This window comes from Strix aluco, chromosome Z, assembly GCF_031877795.1.
Source record: "Strix aluco isolate bStrAlu1 chromosome Z, bStrAlu1.hap1, whole genome shotgun sequence".
Lineage (NCBI taxonomy): Eukaryota > Metazoa > Chordata > Aves > Strigiformes > Strigidae > Strix > Strix aluco.
Window position 1 is genome coordinate 68405186 of NC_133971.1, and position 15707 is coordinate 68420892.

Sequence of the window (15707 nt, forward strand, 5' to 3'; positions counted from 1 at the left end):
CTCCATTTTAACTTTGTTAAGTTTGATGTAATAGCTATGTGGACATGCCAAATTGACAGACTTCATTTTGGAAAAGAACGTCTATGACAAGATATGTCTTCTGGTTTTTAGCTTTTCCTTTTGAAGAGTTTACCACAAGTAGCCAATCTTGCTCTTTTAAACAAAAATTGGTTTGAAGAAAAGACATGAATAAATCAAAAGATGAAGCACTGAATATTGTAGATTTACATCAAGATTTTATTGGCCAAAGTTCACCAAAATGCAGGATGATCACATACATTGTGGTTGGAATGTGAAGACTAGCCTAAATAAGCTCTGATTAAACATTTATAGCACAACATACTGTAGTTTAACATAATCAGTACCTGCCATCCCTTTTTCACTACAGGTTTTACTTTTGTGTTGGTTTTTTTTATAATTTTCCACCATTAATGATTGAGATTTTTTTTCTTTATGAATTAGATACTTTAGTAGCACTTTTTCTTGTATTAGCAGCAATGATCCAAATATTTTATATTTAGCACTCTATCAGAAGTGAAAATATTTTTAAAGCAAATTTTTGCTTCATGCAAACCCATTAACCATGTTTTCATATCTCTATGGAATGATAATTTATAGTAAACTCAATAATTTAATGTCTGTGTTTAATACTTGAATTATTCCTTCATCTACACCTATATTCCATGAGATGCATATGTGTGCTCAACATTGATGTAAGGACAGTAAAGCATAGCATGGTTTGTCCTAGGCTTTAAATGTTTGGGAATCCTGAAACCATCAATAGTGGTATAAACTAACTATGCTCAAAGGCAGAGAGAGTTGCTGCAGCATGCATATGTTCTGGGGAATCACAGACGTCACATGTAAGGAGAATTCACTGAACAAGCTTCTGAGATCCAAAGGCCAGATTAGGGTGTGCTGGCAAGATACACAAATAGGTCCATCAGTTTTATGGACAAGAGATGTGGAAAATGTGGGCAGTGCTGCAGGGATAACCATAGCCAGTCTGCAAGCTCCATGCCAAGCAGTTTGCAGTATGTGCTGGGTTCCTGGGTGTAGGTAACTTGCTAAATTTCAGAGCGCTTCTGATACTTTCAGGATGAAAAATGCAAAAAGGTGTAAGGTATTTTCAATAATAATAATAATTATTAATTTATTTTTTTACAGTTTATGCTCAAAGTTGGCAAATGTAGGGCTGTAAACGCCTGCACATTTTCATATTTTGTATCTCCTTTCTCAGGAACTTCATAATTGCAGACAAGGAGCAGAGGTCCAAAATAAGCATGAAGATGATGGAGGATGCATTTACATTCACAAAACATAGTAACAAAAATATGAGTGGTTTTGCACAGCTCTGGCAATTTACCTTGCTATGCTCTTCTGCGAACAAATTTTAAGTAACGCAATAAATGACATGCAGAAGTCTTAGTCTTCCACCCTGACGCATCTTCAGATGAAGTTGCCAGTGGATAGTTTAGCACATCTCTAGCTTGAAGTTCCATTTGTCTAATTGTTCCCATTTAAATGAACACTACTTATTTCAGCAGGCTGTGAATTGATTTTAAATTGAAATATGGTCTGGTAAAACAGGGAATATTACAAAAGGATTACATTTTTCCTGTCTTCTTCATCTAGATTATTTCTTTTTTCTCTAAGCAAGGTAAATTTATTATTTTTGTATTTTACCTTCAACTGACTAGGGAAATTCATGGATACTTTGCAACTTGACTCCAGGGCCTTGTTCTTCTTGACAAATCCATTAGGCAAGTAAAGTTAATAGGAGCTACACACAGTCATTTAGGTGAAATATACATCAACTATCTTCACCTTGACAGAGAGTTAGGAGAGTAAACACCCACGCTGAATTTTTGTATGTGACAACTACTCCTCCTCAAAAAATCTTTGGGTTGTAATGCAATGTTCAAATATTTAAGGGTATGACTTTCTTTCTAGACATCTATTCAGAATCCTGAGTACATGTAGTGCCTTTTACTTGCTGTTTCCTAAATCATTTGCACTTAGTTTTTGTGGTATGTATCTTTGTAGTACAGATAAATCAGGATTTAGCATGGTGCGAAACAAACTGAAGCTTGAAAACCATTTTTTTTTTTAAAGAAAGTGTTTAATCCTTACAGAACATGAACATGGCTCCATTTTCATGGGCTACATAGGATATAACTAGAAGATGTAATGAAGTACTTTTAGAGACCTGAATGGTCTTATTTTTCTATACATAGTTTTTCTGTGATGCTAATTCATATTGCAATCACCAATATCTTTAAAAAACAATCTGGGAAAACCAATCTTGCAAAAATAATCAAGAGCTCTACCTAAAATCCTCATAACATGCATATATGTTTTAAAGATCATTCGTCACCAGGCTTTTTACTTGGCTAGGTTGGTTTCAGTTCTGCTGTGTGCTTTTTAACAATAACTAGTGCAAGGCAACCGTGTCTATGCTGCTGTTCATCTCACGCCCAGATATAACTTACATTGCATATGTATCAGCAGTTTCTACATACTTACTTATGCACCGCTGTCCCTACCAGAAGATATTTTTGCTTGTATTCCTGTATACCTTTCAGAAATGCTGTGAATCTGTCAGGTATTGATTTGTGTATATGACTATAAAGCATTTTTGAGCATGCGTATCTTCAAAATAAATACAGCAGTTGGTGTTTCAGAAATGTTTTGCACTTCACCTTTAGGATGGATCTGGAGTGTATTGAGCACAGTGGAAGAAATTCCTAGCTGAGGCTGAGGAGAGAGGAATATAAAGACATCTTTGTACTTCCATTATTGTGAGGCTGTACTGCATCTAGGCTTCTGGCACAACTGTGCTGTGCATAGCCTGTGACTCTAGGCTACTAATGCAGCCAAGACCGGTTAGGTCTCTGCACCCTCCAGGGGTTATTTCTGCTTTGGTCTTTATTATGATACTTACAGAAGCTCTGCTGTGAGAATAGTTCAAAGAAACTTTTATACATAAGGAAACCTATCTTAATTATTGTGAACAGTGTACATGCAATTATTATCAAATGGAGAAAATATTTACCTGGCTTTACTTATTCATGTAGTTATATATTGTATAAAATACTTTGGGCTTAGTTGCAGATCTGTGTCCATACAAGCTGTTACCCATGTATTCATTTATTTCCTCATCTCAAAACCAGGTTCTGCCATGCTACTTGAATTTTTTTAATGTTATTTACCTTGTTCCATGAAAAAAAATTCCGATAAGAAAGAATACATCAATAAGTGGATTTTAAAAGTCATATAATGAGGAATTCTTTTTTTAGAAATTATGTTTTGTTTTACTAATTGACCTGACAATTTTCTATCTGTTACATTCATGCTAGAGGTAATTGTTGCTGAGCAACTCAAGAGAAAAATGAGGTCCTTGTAGATATTTTGCTTACTGAAAAACAAAACATACCACTACAGGCTGTTTATATATCGTATCAATATCTGCTCCAACACCAATCATCAAACCTAATTATTACTGATTTCAGAGAGCATAGCTTCATGAAATAATACAGGACAGTCATTCTGTAGAATGGGTTCACAAACATGAATGAAGAGATCACAATGTGATCAGACATCAGATTTATCTTGCTGAATTTATCTTCTCCCTTTTACAAAGCTGAGATTCTATCAAATAAAGAATTTGACCAGGTATTTGGACTGTGAAATTAAACTGTGAAATTATAATCTGTAACACATCTCTATTTCTCTTTCAGTTTTTGAGCAGGAAAACAATAAACAAATAGATTCACAGATACTGCACATTTAATATTTTACATCACAATTTTCAAGTGATTATGCCTGGGTATAGGTTTTGGACTGACTATGGCTGGTTTTAGACAGGTGTGCAGATGGTACATAAGAAGCTATAATAGGATCTTTTTCTTGTGTATTTTGTAAAGGAAAGCTATGCTTACTTGATCTGTGCATCTCTTCTAAGCAGAGTAACTGAAGAATCCTAGTACACTAGGAGCTCTCTTAAGCACACACAACAGGACAGAATAAGGACCAAAACCATCCTCATTCACTCTACCAAATATATAGGACCATTTTACACAGAGCTGTGAAGAAATGTAATCATTTTCTGAAACAAATATGCAGAAGACCTGATTTCGCATCCTAGTTCCACAGAATGTACCTTTGGGGTATTTGGTTTTGGTGGCATTCTCTCCACAGCCAAACTTTGTCAATAAACTCCTAAATCTGTAAAAAATTTTGACGCATATCATGTGAAAAAGTGGTATGTTATTAGACTGTTGCTTTAATGCACCATCATCTTTATGGTGTTTTTTTGTTTGTTGTTGTTGTTGGTTTTTTTTTTTTGTATCCATGTACTTTATCTTGTTATGATTCCACTAAGTCCTTTAAATGTTTCTCAGATTTTTAACAGGGCTTTAAGTATTCAAAAGGGTCTGTAATTATCCTTTAAAGGACCTTCATTAATTTCATGGTGATGAATGTTTAGGTCTGAGACATCTCTGCAAGATACACTTCAGCAGGGTTTTCCTTTTCTTAAAATCACCTTAGACGTCTGGTTTAGTTTGAGTTTAACACCCCTTGCTGCTTACGCCTGTATTTTATTGTTGGTTAGCTTTATATTCTGTTTCCTCTGTGGCATATAATTCTCAACCAGCACAGAGTCCTTACCTTAGAGGGGTAAATTCATGATCAAATCCAGCAGGGATAAGACCAAGGATATGGAGGTGGAAGAGACAGAGAACAAGCTGGTGGTGAAACAAGGAGTTAAACAACAAGAAAGGAAAAAGGCAGAGAATGAGTAAGGGACAAAGGAAGAGGGATACTCTAGGCTGAAATATCTGCTTTTTGACCAATGAACAGGGCTAGGATATTTCTGTCCCCATAAGTCAGTTTATTCTCTGTGACCAGAGCAAGGCTAACATTGCTGCCTTGCACATGTTGGGACTTTTTTGCTCTGTTTTGTTTTTTTTTTTTTTTCCCCCCCTTGTTCATTCTGTTACTGAACTTCTGTTTGCCAGACTCAGAGCCACAGGCTAGTAGCCTATAATAGACTGTAAAAATTGGAAAAGCAAACCAAGCAAGCTACAGCTCTGCCCCCCGCAGGTTTTGATTGCTTTAGAACATCAATCAAAATGCCTGGTTAATGTATTTTATACTCCCTCCTCTTCTGCTGCTCTTCCTATTATCACTAAGGAACAGTTTATCAAAAGAACACCTCCTGTAAGGAAACCAAGTGTCAGTTTTGACTGCCAATCTGAGAAAAACTGAGAATACAAGTGAAGGGTCTTTAAGCAGTGCCCCTTACTAGTTCAATCATAAAAAGAATACTTGTGGGAGACATGAGGACTGCAGGGTTATTACCTGTACCTCTGAATCTCTTCCCAACAGGCACTCATTCAGCTGATTATTATTCTGTGGCACAAAACTGTATGGGAAATGAAGGCAAAGGCTGTGACTCAAGGGCTAGGCTCTGGATAATATAAAGTATCTGAAGCTGCTTGAAGATATAAGAAAAGAAAATCAATGTATGTGGTACATACTGTTATAACAGGAAGTTATGTTATTTACAGTCAGGGATCCAATTTCTTCATTCCTTCCTCCAATTTAAAAGTCTCATTTCTGTAATGGTCAAATGGATATATTTATGTACCATTTGGCTGTCCTGTATGGTGCCACTTCCATTAGTACATGTTTGCAGTTAGAAGCAGAGTACGCTGCTTTCAGAGTCTTCTTTTATAAAATTTTTTTTATTATAAATATTGTATCAGTACAGCCTTTTTTCATTGCATTTTATGTTGCAGTGAGACCTACTTCAACAGCTACAAAAATAGGTAGGGAAAGCAGATTTTCCATAATCTGAATTTTGATGTCAAACAGCATGAGATCACTTCCATCTTGATAAAATACGTGTATACCAGCCACAGCATCACTGGTACAAGAAATGCAGAAAACATTACAAGCCTAGCTGGAAGTAATTTCTTTGTGTGAATCATGCTGTATAGTGGAATTTAATATCTACTAATATGAAATCAGAATTTTACCCTTGCTGTTAAACGGAATGATGTCAAATCAGTGATAGTTATTTTTCTAAAAATTCTAATTTCAGTGACAAGCCTCAGAATTATTTTTACAAGACTTGGAAACTAGGTCAGTTGATGACATAGGTGTCAACAAAGTAGTTGATTCTGTGCCTGGTTTTAAGCACTTGTCTTCCTAAGGGCAACCCAGAACATCAAGTCTGATTTTTAACCTCTTCATACCAGACATGGAAGAACCTAAAAAGTGTAAACTGTTATCTAAAGAAATGCTAAACATGAAGGTGATTTTTGCTTATTTTGTTTGCTTAGTTTTTTAAACATGAAAACCTGTATTTATGTGATGTAGGGGCATAAATCAGAATGTTCAAGAAGACAATCTATGTATTGAATCTAGCTAGATCTTAACATGCTTTTTAATTATTATTTTTTTATTATTATTCCAGAGAAGAAAGTAGGATCTTTTAAAGAAAAAAAAAATCCCACCTCTGTTATTTCTTTTAATGTTGTATGAGGCCATGGCCACCAATCTTTTTTAGGACTGTTGCCCTAGGGGATGGAAAACTGTGATCCTCTATCATTCTTCACCTGACAGGGTTCCAGTTTTTATCTTCTAACTGCACAGGACTATGTCCTAACTGTAATGCTATCTCAAAGACAAAGAACAGGCACTGTGTACCCCTTCACTGGAAGTTGGATGACTCCAGCAAAAAGAAAAGACTCACAGTGTATAAGCAGGAACAAACCAAACTAACACTTAGGACTTTCACAAGCAAGGGATCTGATGCGTGTTGTAGAGCCTGAATTTCACATTAAATACTCTTTTTGTGAAGTCAGAAGCAATACTCTCTTGGAAGATGAAGAATATGTGGGAAGCATTTCCACAGACTAAGCAAAGAATTAAACACAGAATTCTGGCTAACCATTTCTCCCATTATTGGGCAATCATATGAAAACAGATATATCACCTTTATAGTATCTGTTTTCTGAATCCCTGCGGGTCATATTGAGAAGCCAGAGGAGTCCATGACCAAGGTGGAGTAGAGGACATGAAAACTGTACAGAATGGACTGGGCACTGTCAAGGATAGATGGCTCTTGCACAAGGATCTTCATCTTGCAGCATTTGATGGGAGTGACAATTGCCTTATAAATTTATATTCATGATTTCTCTGTGACATCAGGAAAATGCTTACATTTGTTGAATATGTCATTTGATGGGAAAAATTTGTTGAGCTCTACCTTCAGCCTGTGATTGTATTTCTACAGAGGGCTGTGCACATTTGAATTAGTGATGAGAGGATGATTGACAAAACAAAAAACCATGCAAACATTTGCTTATTTCTGGAACAAATATTTAAGAAAATTCTGAACGCTTGGTTACACTTTTGCTCAATAAATTTTGATCTCACCAAACCTCTGTTTTACTTATTTTTTCTGCACCTCAATTAGTACAGAGGGATAAAGTTACCGGGATAAAGTTACCATAGGTTAAACCAACACAGACAGGAAATAATAAAAATGTCACAGAGAGAGCATGTTCTTAGGAAAACAAGTACTTTTTTAAAGAATAAGGAAGTGTGGATAGAGTTCTTCAGTATGGCTGTTAATTTGTTTAATTTATTAGAACCTTAGTAATTCTGAAAGTGCTAAAATATGAAAACTGTATTTTGTCATTTAAATATTTCTGGCACAATAACATCACTCTTCTGTGAAAGTGGTAATCACACTTCATGCATTGTGCTGCCATTTTAAGTTGGTTTTTGCTTGAATAGCAACTGCTCTGGAATTAGAAATCAGACCAAAGACTTTCTGTGAAAAGATTCTTTGGTTAATTTGGACAGTCTTACACCTTCACATGGTTATACTCACTGTGGTGGTTTGACCTTGGCTAAATGCCAGGTACCCACTAAGTCGCTCTATCACTTCCCCCCCATTCCAGGGTGGGGAAGGAGCCTTGGTGCTGTGTAAGCACCACTCAGCAGTAGCCACACCACCAGTGTGCTATCAACACCCTGCCAGCTCCCAACGTAAAACACAGCACCATGAGGGCTGCTATAGGGGAAAACCAATTCCGGCTCAGCCAGACCTAGTACAGTCACACAGGCATCTTAACAACAGCTGTTAGGATAACATTGTTATACTGATACATAATCACTGAATGAACTGCTGAAATCTCAGAGCTGGGGTTGTCTTTACAGCCACTGTAGACTGTGCCGCACAAATGAGTGTAGCATCTATCGGAACTAGTATGTTAATATCTTCTGTGTAGAGTACTGCTGAAACAAAGGGAAATTTTCAGCTATGAGCTTCACAGACTTCTCACAGAGGAGCTCTGACACATGGGAAACCTGTTCCCAAGCTTGAGGGTTTCCTACTGGGTACATTTTCTGGTTTCTTTTGGACACCTTCTAGACAATCCAGCATCTTCTTGTTCCAGATCTCTTTTCCCTATACCCCTTTGTATGTTGGTCTTTAACCTTTTGAAATTTACTGTAGTCCTCTTTCCCTTTCCCACTTCTCATTGATGCCAGACTGTGTTGAGAAACAGGCTTTGCATCTATTCATCTCAGACCCTGTTAGCTCTCCGAGCGTATTGCACACTTGTTGACCCTGTGATTGTGATGGCCGATCACACAGATGAGCTCTCTTACATCTTCTAGAGAATTCAAATTTCCTACAGCTTCTAGAGAGTCAGATAAAACAGTTGAAGCATCTTTGGCCAACCATGGTTGTCTGCAGATAGTAGAAACCGAAGATGAAAGGAATTGTTTTTTAAAACAAAAATTACAAAACTTGGGTTTTCAAATTGTGTAATTCTCAAATGAGAGGAGTTATCACACTTAAATTTAAGAAAGAGAGGGAAATGGTGCTATATATTCTTTCCAGACATTTTGGTTTCATGCACATTTTATAATATGATTCTTCTGAGATTCTGGTAATGGTTGTTTCTAGAAAATGATATGTCGGTTATATTAAGCATCAAGCTACGAGTACCAATTTGGTTTACAGTTATTTTCTGATATTTTATACTAATTTATTTTTCTTTTTTTCCTTTTTTCATTCATATCCCACATGATAGTTCCCTGTCTTTTATTTCAAGATAATATCAGTCAATTTGTGTGCCATACAGTTTGCACATGTAAAAAATGCCCATAAAATAAGTTGAATAGACTGTGTAATAACTAAAGCCAGTCCTATTGCTCAGTAATCTCTCAACAAAGGTAAATAGGTCTTTTTCAAACTGTCAACCTGTCACAAGTCAGGTCTCCCAGGGATCAATATTGGGCCGAATGCTGTTTCATATCTTCATAAGTGATCTGGATGATGGGATCAGGTGTTCCCTGATGAAGTTAGCTGATGATATCAAGCTGAATGGGAAAGTGAACACTTGGGAAGGGAGAGACACCCTGCTGGTAGACCTGGACAGTCTGGAAGAGTGGGTTAACAGAACCTTATGAACTTCAACAAGGACAGGTCTTGCACCTGGGAAAACATAATCCCAGAGTGCAGCACAGACTAGGATCTACCCAGCTGGGGAGCAGCTCTATGGAAAGGGACCAGGGGGTCCTGGTGGACAGCAAGCTCAGTATGAGTGAAGAGGATGCTGCTGTGGCAAAGAAAGGCAACAAAATGCTGGGCTGCATCAACAAGGCCATCACCAGCAGAGGTAAAGAAATTATTACCCCATTCTACTCAGCACTTGTCAGGCCACACCTGGAACACTGTGTTCAGTTTTGGTCCCTGCTATACACAAAAGATGTGCACAGGCTGGAGAGGGTCCAGAGGAGGGCCACAAAGATGTTCAAGGGACTGGGAAGCCTGTTGTATGAGGAAAAGCTGAGAGAATTGGGTTTGTTCAGACTTGAGAAAAGAAGGCTTAGGGGAGACCTTATCGCCATGTTACAGTATTTAAAGGGTGGCTACAAAGAAGATGGAGACTCTCTTTTTACAAGGAGTCATATGGAAAGGATGAAAGGTAATGGGTACAAGTTACTCCTGGGGATATTCTGATTAGAAACAGGAGGAAAATGTTTCACAATGAGAGCAATCAGCTGTTGGAAAAATCTCTCCAACTCCCGAAGTGATAAGATTCCCTAATATTAGACACTTTCAAGATTCACCTGGACAGGGTGCTGGGCCATCTTGTCTAGACCATGCTTTTGACAAGAAAGTCTAGACCAGATGATCCTTGAGGTCCCTTTCAACCTGGTATTCTATGATTCTATGACTCAACTGCATTCTATCCAGACTGTTTTTAACCTCATTTACTCATCAGACTTCCTTCCCCGAGAAGCCTGTTGTTACAGTGGAATGTAAAAGTGACATTTTAAAATTATGTGTTTAAATGGTGTTGTCAGCCTGTCTGTATTTAAAGACTGTGAGGCACCTGTGAATCTGAACAACCAGCCCTGAAAGCTCACCTGCAGTAGGTAGTTCAAAGCTGCTGTGTTTAAATTACTTGAAAATATTCTGGAATGGGACTTAAATTAGAATGAGAGGCCAAGAGTACCACTTGCTGAAAAATTCATGCTTTCATTACCATACTTCCTTTACTTCTCAAAAACAGGTTTTTTGGTAATTATTTTACTTAAAAACTTCTGTACTTCAATTTTGATTTGAACAGTGCTTGAACAGATTCAATTGTTTGATTCTTAAAACATGAACATAATTTGTCAGCTCTAAGTGGACACTCATTAGGTTAAATGACCCAGTTGAGGTCTAGGCAAAAAACCCCTTGAAACTGATGTAAGGCTTTCCAATGATGTTATATAAAGTCTGGATCGGGACTGCTTCTGGAATTGGATTTATTGTGTGTGTATTTACATGTGAAACAAGGTAGGGTTTTCTTTGGTATCCTCAAAACTTGTGTTTTTATAAATATTTCAGCTTAAAATGCTGTATTAGAAAAAGAAAAAGAGAATTAGATCATACATACAGTAAAAGTATTAATTCATTTTTAAAATAAATTAAAAAATGTTATATTTTTCAGACTTACATAAAGTCTCCTTCGCAGAGTCTTTCTGTGTTTTTCTGGTTCTTGTGTTGCTTTTCCCTGTGATAGTTTTATTGTTTTTTACTACAGTATTTCCTGAGCTTAATTTCCTTGAAGATAATCCTGGCACACAGGAGAAAACTATGAAAGCAATGAAGAATAAGCAGCAACCTCTCTTACTGGTTATCGTAACAAACCAATATAAAGATTCTGTAAATGAAGGAGAAGTGAACAGCTTTAAAAAATATAAAATATAGCTTAAGGATTTTTAAAGTGTAAGCTTTCAAAGAGGTTGCTTCAAGAGAGATGAATTTTTATCACAGGCACTATGTCCCATAAATATGAGGCAACTTCTTTATCAATCCTATTAATAAAGTTCTTATAATTGTGCTTAAAATGTATAATCAAACCAAATACATTTTATCACAAAGACAAAAGAAACATTTTAACTAAAATTGCATTACTAAATTTATTTATCTTTGGCATTTAAATGGTTTCATTGTTGCACTGTGCATGAACTTCACAAACATTTTTTTCTTTTTATACACATTTGAGTATATACCTTTTACCTGTATTTTTAAAAAGGAGAGGGAACTAGGACAGGTGTAAGGTCCAATTTCACAGTTTTCCCTGTGCCTAAAATGTAGGTAACTTAATGTTGGAGCTAAGTAGCAAATTTGGAGCCTTGCCCTGGGAATTGTTTCTGCACTCTGAATAGAGCAGTCACTACCTAAAAGACAGACAGTCCAGGGAGCTGTAAGGGGAGGTCAGATGCATCCCAGTGACTCCTAGGTTGCAACATCATGCTAGTTTGTGCACTTATTCTCATTTCTTACTGGTCAGGGAATCTTAAGCTATATTTTTGCCAACAGAATAGTTTCAGAAAATGGGGGAGACTGCCCTCTATCATTCAAAATCGACCCTTTTAGAATAGAGACATGTCACTGCAATTTCTGTTGAGGCTGCTTGGTGTTTTCCACTCATGGGGGAAGTGCTCCAACCTTCAGGCTACTGTAAAAAAGGAAAGATAGAATGCCACAGTAGCTGCATTTTGCAAAGGATGTTTTTGCCACTAATATATTTAGTGGATCATTAAGTTCCTTACATGTGCATTAGACACTGGCTACGACTGCCCTGTGAAAGATGCAGCAGGGTGAATGTTTTGATTCTAGAGCTCAGCTGGGTATGAGAATGCCACTTTGCTGCTCAACACTGGAAGACAAAGTCAGTTTTGGGAGTAACGGTGATTTCAGGACTAGTGGGTGTCTAAATTTTGTAGCTCTGCAATTTGGGATGCAACAACTAACTCATAAGTCTTTGATACCTTCCTTTTGTTCTTGCCCTAAATGGCTGAGACTTATTCAGAAAACCTGTGCCAGCAGTGCATACAGACTATATACAGCCTGTATTAGACTAGTGCCAAAATTATTGGCTTATGTTTCCCCTCTTATTAAAGACTACTGAAATTTTCAAGCTAACCAATTTCCAAAGGCTGGGAAATCACATTTTAAGCCAATATCCAAGTGAAGTTAGCTATTTTTAATTAGTCAAAATACCAAGAATCTATCAATTCCTTGATAACCAAGATTAATAATTATTTAAATGTCATACGTGGTAACAGAAATTTAATCATAGACACCTGTTCTGAAGATGTTATTCTAGATTTTAAAGGTCATGGTTTTTAGTTATTACTCTTCTTTCAAAGGCTCAGTTTTCTGGTTTAATAAAACTCCCATTGATAGCTGTGTGACTGAGACTTGAACACTGGAAGTATAGTCCTGTTCAGATATACAAAAGACACCATTTTGTATTGTTTTTGTTGTGTGCAAATATTCTGAAATTCTGGCACTTAAATAATATGAGGTAAAAATTAATACATTCTTGAAATACCAGTTAAAGGGAAGTTTTGAAATCAAGTCCATATAAAGGGTTCATTTGTTGTCAACTAGTTCTATGTACAAATTAAAAGCAAAGAGTAAGCATTATTCATATGGAGTTACAAATCAGTGAGAGCTCATTACTCTGTCTCAATATAAAGTCCCAGGTTTTGATTATCCCTATTTCCCATATAGGTTATATAAGAAATAAAAAGCTTATAATCATTTGCATTCAGAAAGTGCATGATGAAGTTGCATTTCAAAACACAGCAAAGCCAGTTGAATACTTAATTTGTTTCTTCCCTATTATTAAAGCATGAAAAAGCAAAAGAAGAGAACAACTATAAAACATATTGAATGTGACTTATATGAGATTAATGTCTGATCATGTACAACATACAAATAAATAAGCAGATCCATCAGTATATAACACTGGCTATGATTTTATTCAGTCTTCTGCAAGCATTTTTTTACTAAGGACTTTATAAAAGTAAAAAATACTGTCATAATTTCTGTTTGTCAGATACTGGACGAATAGTGACTTGTGTTACACTGGCTATGTGTCTAAAGTTTGTAATGGGGTTACAGGAGAAGGGAGAGAATTTTCCAGGTGAAGAAAGTACTTATCACAAGTATAGATGGCTTTCACTGTGTTGCCATCCCTGTGTGGGCTCCCACAACTAAAGAGATTACAGGATCTCCTTCAGTTTGCTTTAATTAATTAAAGTTGGAGAGTTTCTGCAGAAGGCAACAACAGACCTGTGGGACCTCTCTAGTGATGTAAGGCTAGGAGTAAACCTAAAGTTGCTCTCTTCTGTTTCAGTAGGTTTTGGTGTGGGTTTTTTTAATCTCAGGAATTTATGTCCAGTATTCTTCATTGTGTGCTTCTGAAATGATAAAGACCATAACTTTGCCTGATTGTTTTGGCTGACTGTAGGATTCCCTTACAGTCCTTTCCAGCATCACAAAATTAATGTCTACGCTTGTCAGTCTGTCATTGTTCACATTCTTCCACATCTTCATAAAATCTGCATGTTTCCTAACTCTGTTTAGTTTTTAACTGCACTATCAGTATTGCTGGTATCAGCAGGGGCATGCACAGCTCAATCAAGGTTATATTACAGACAAATCATTCTCTTCTACGGGAAAAGCACTGAGAAAGATCAATATTAAACCTTGATTTATGGAAAACCCAGAGCATTATCTACGTTTCTGGAGGGATAAATGACAGAACGGAAGGCCTGAAGAATATAATCTTCCCTGTAATTGCATCAAGTGTGAGTATCTGAAGGGAATCTTGATTCCTAGTGCAAAGATACAGATGCCTAGCCTCTGCAGAACTCCTTCGAGACGTCTCTCGCCTTAGTAATGTGGAAGGTTTAGTGGATGCTCTGCTGCTGTCTTTCTGGTTGCATATTAGTTTTTGCTTCAAAAACCACCCATGTTTAGACTCAGAAGTTAATGTTGCTTTAAGCAAACTGCAGTGGCAGGATGGGATGAGCTATTTGTAGTTAAAGACAAGTACTTCCTTCAGGATGAGGAGAAAGATGAGCATGCAGAGGCTAAGTATTGAGCACTAGAGCAAACAAGGCAATACTGCATGATACTGTGTATTAAACCAACTGGTTATTTCTTTTCTGTTGTTTTGCTAATCTTGTGGGAAAAGTCTTGCGGGCAGTAAGTGGAAAAAGGACAGACTAATAGCTGGGAGAAACTGCTAGGCATCTCTGATTCATTAGCATCTTGTTTGTCATCCCAGGACTTTGAGATGCCGTATCTCATGAGATTTCCCTAGAGATCAAACACAGAAATACATAATTCCCATGGATCTCTCAGTCTCAGACAAAAGCTGGTGTGGTTTCTTGATGCAGTATTCAGCAAAAAGGGCAGCCTAAACAAGTGAGTGAATTTGTCCAGTCATGTCTGTAATAATAAAAAAGCACAGGAAGAATTTATTCTTTTTGGTTTTATATAAAAGAGAATCATACAAGACAATTGCTCATTTTACATTCAGAATAAAACAGCCTTTCCAAGAGCTTGATTGCTTCCTGATATGGATGGGGAGAAGTACTCATGTGGTTGCTAATCTTTCTGTCACTGCTTGTATCCCAAATGTCTCTCCCTCTCAGTGTCTCTGTTTCACAATGAAATAAAGGCAGACTACCTACCTGCAACACACCTACAGAGAAATTCTGTACTACTCCTTGAAGAGATCATGATCATATTTACCAGCTGGGCACTGGTATATAAAGAGTTGCTCATAGTATCATGTGATATTTATACTATTAAAACATATATAAGCAAATCTACATGTTCAGGTTGGATACTTTGCATGTAATCCCAATAGGGATATAACAAGGGAAAGAGGGAACTAAGTAAAACCATTTTCCCTTTTCTGATGCCTCAAAAATAATACCTAAAGGAAAAAAAAATCCAGAACAAATAATTTCCCTTCAGAGAGTTGTGTCTATGTCTTAATGCATTGAACAACGTCAGCAGCAGTTAACCTACAGTATGTAGAGTATGACCCTGGTCTGTAAAACGTAGTCCAGATCAATGAAACATTGGTTATCTGCAGCTTACTCTAAGTGCTGACAATGCAGGTGAGACCTGCCCATTCAGTTTAGAAATATTCACATTTTTGAAAAAGCTGAGTCCCATATTTTTGACCTTGTTCAATTTGCACAAGTACGTTTCCTGACTTTCTTGTTTCATATTATCTTTCTGTTACAGATTGCTTCAACAAAGCACCAGATTTATATCCTAATGCAGTCACAAATTCTGTTGGCAAATCAAA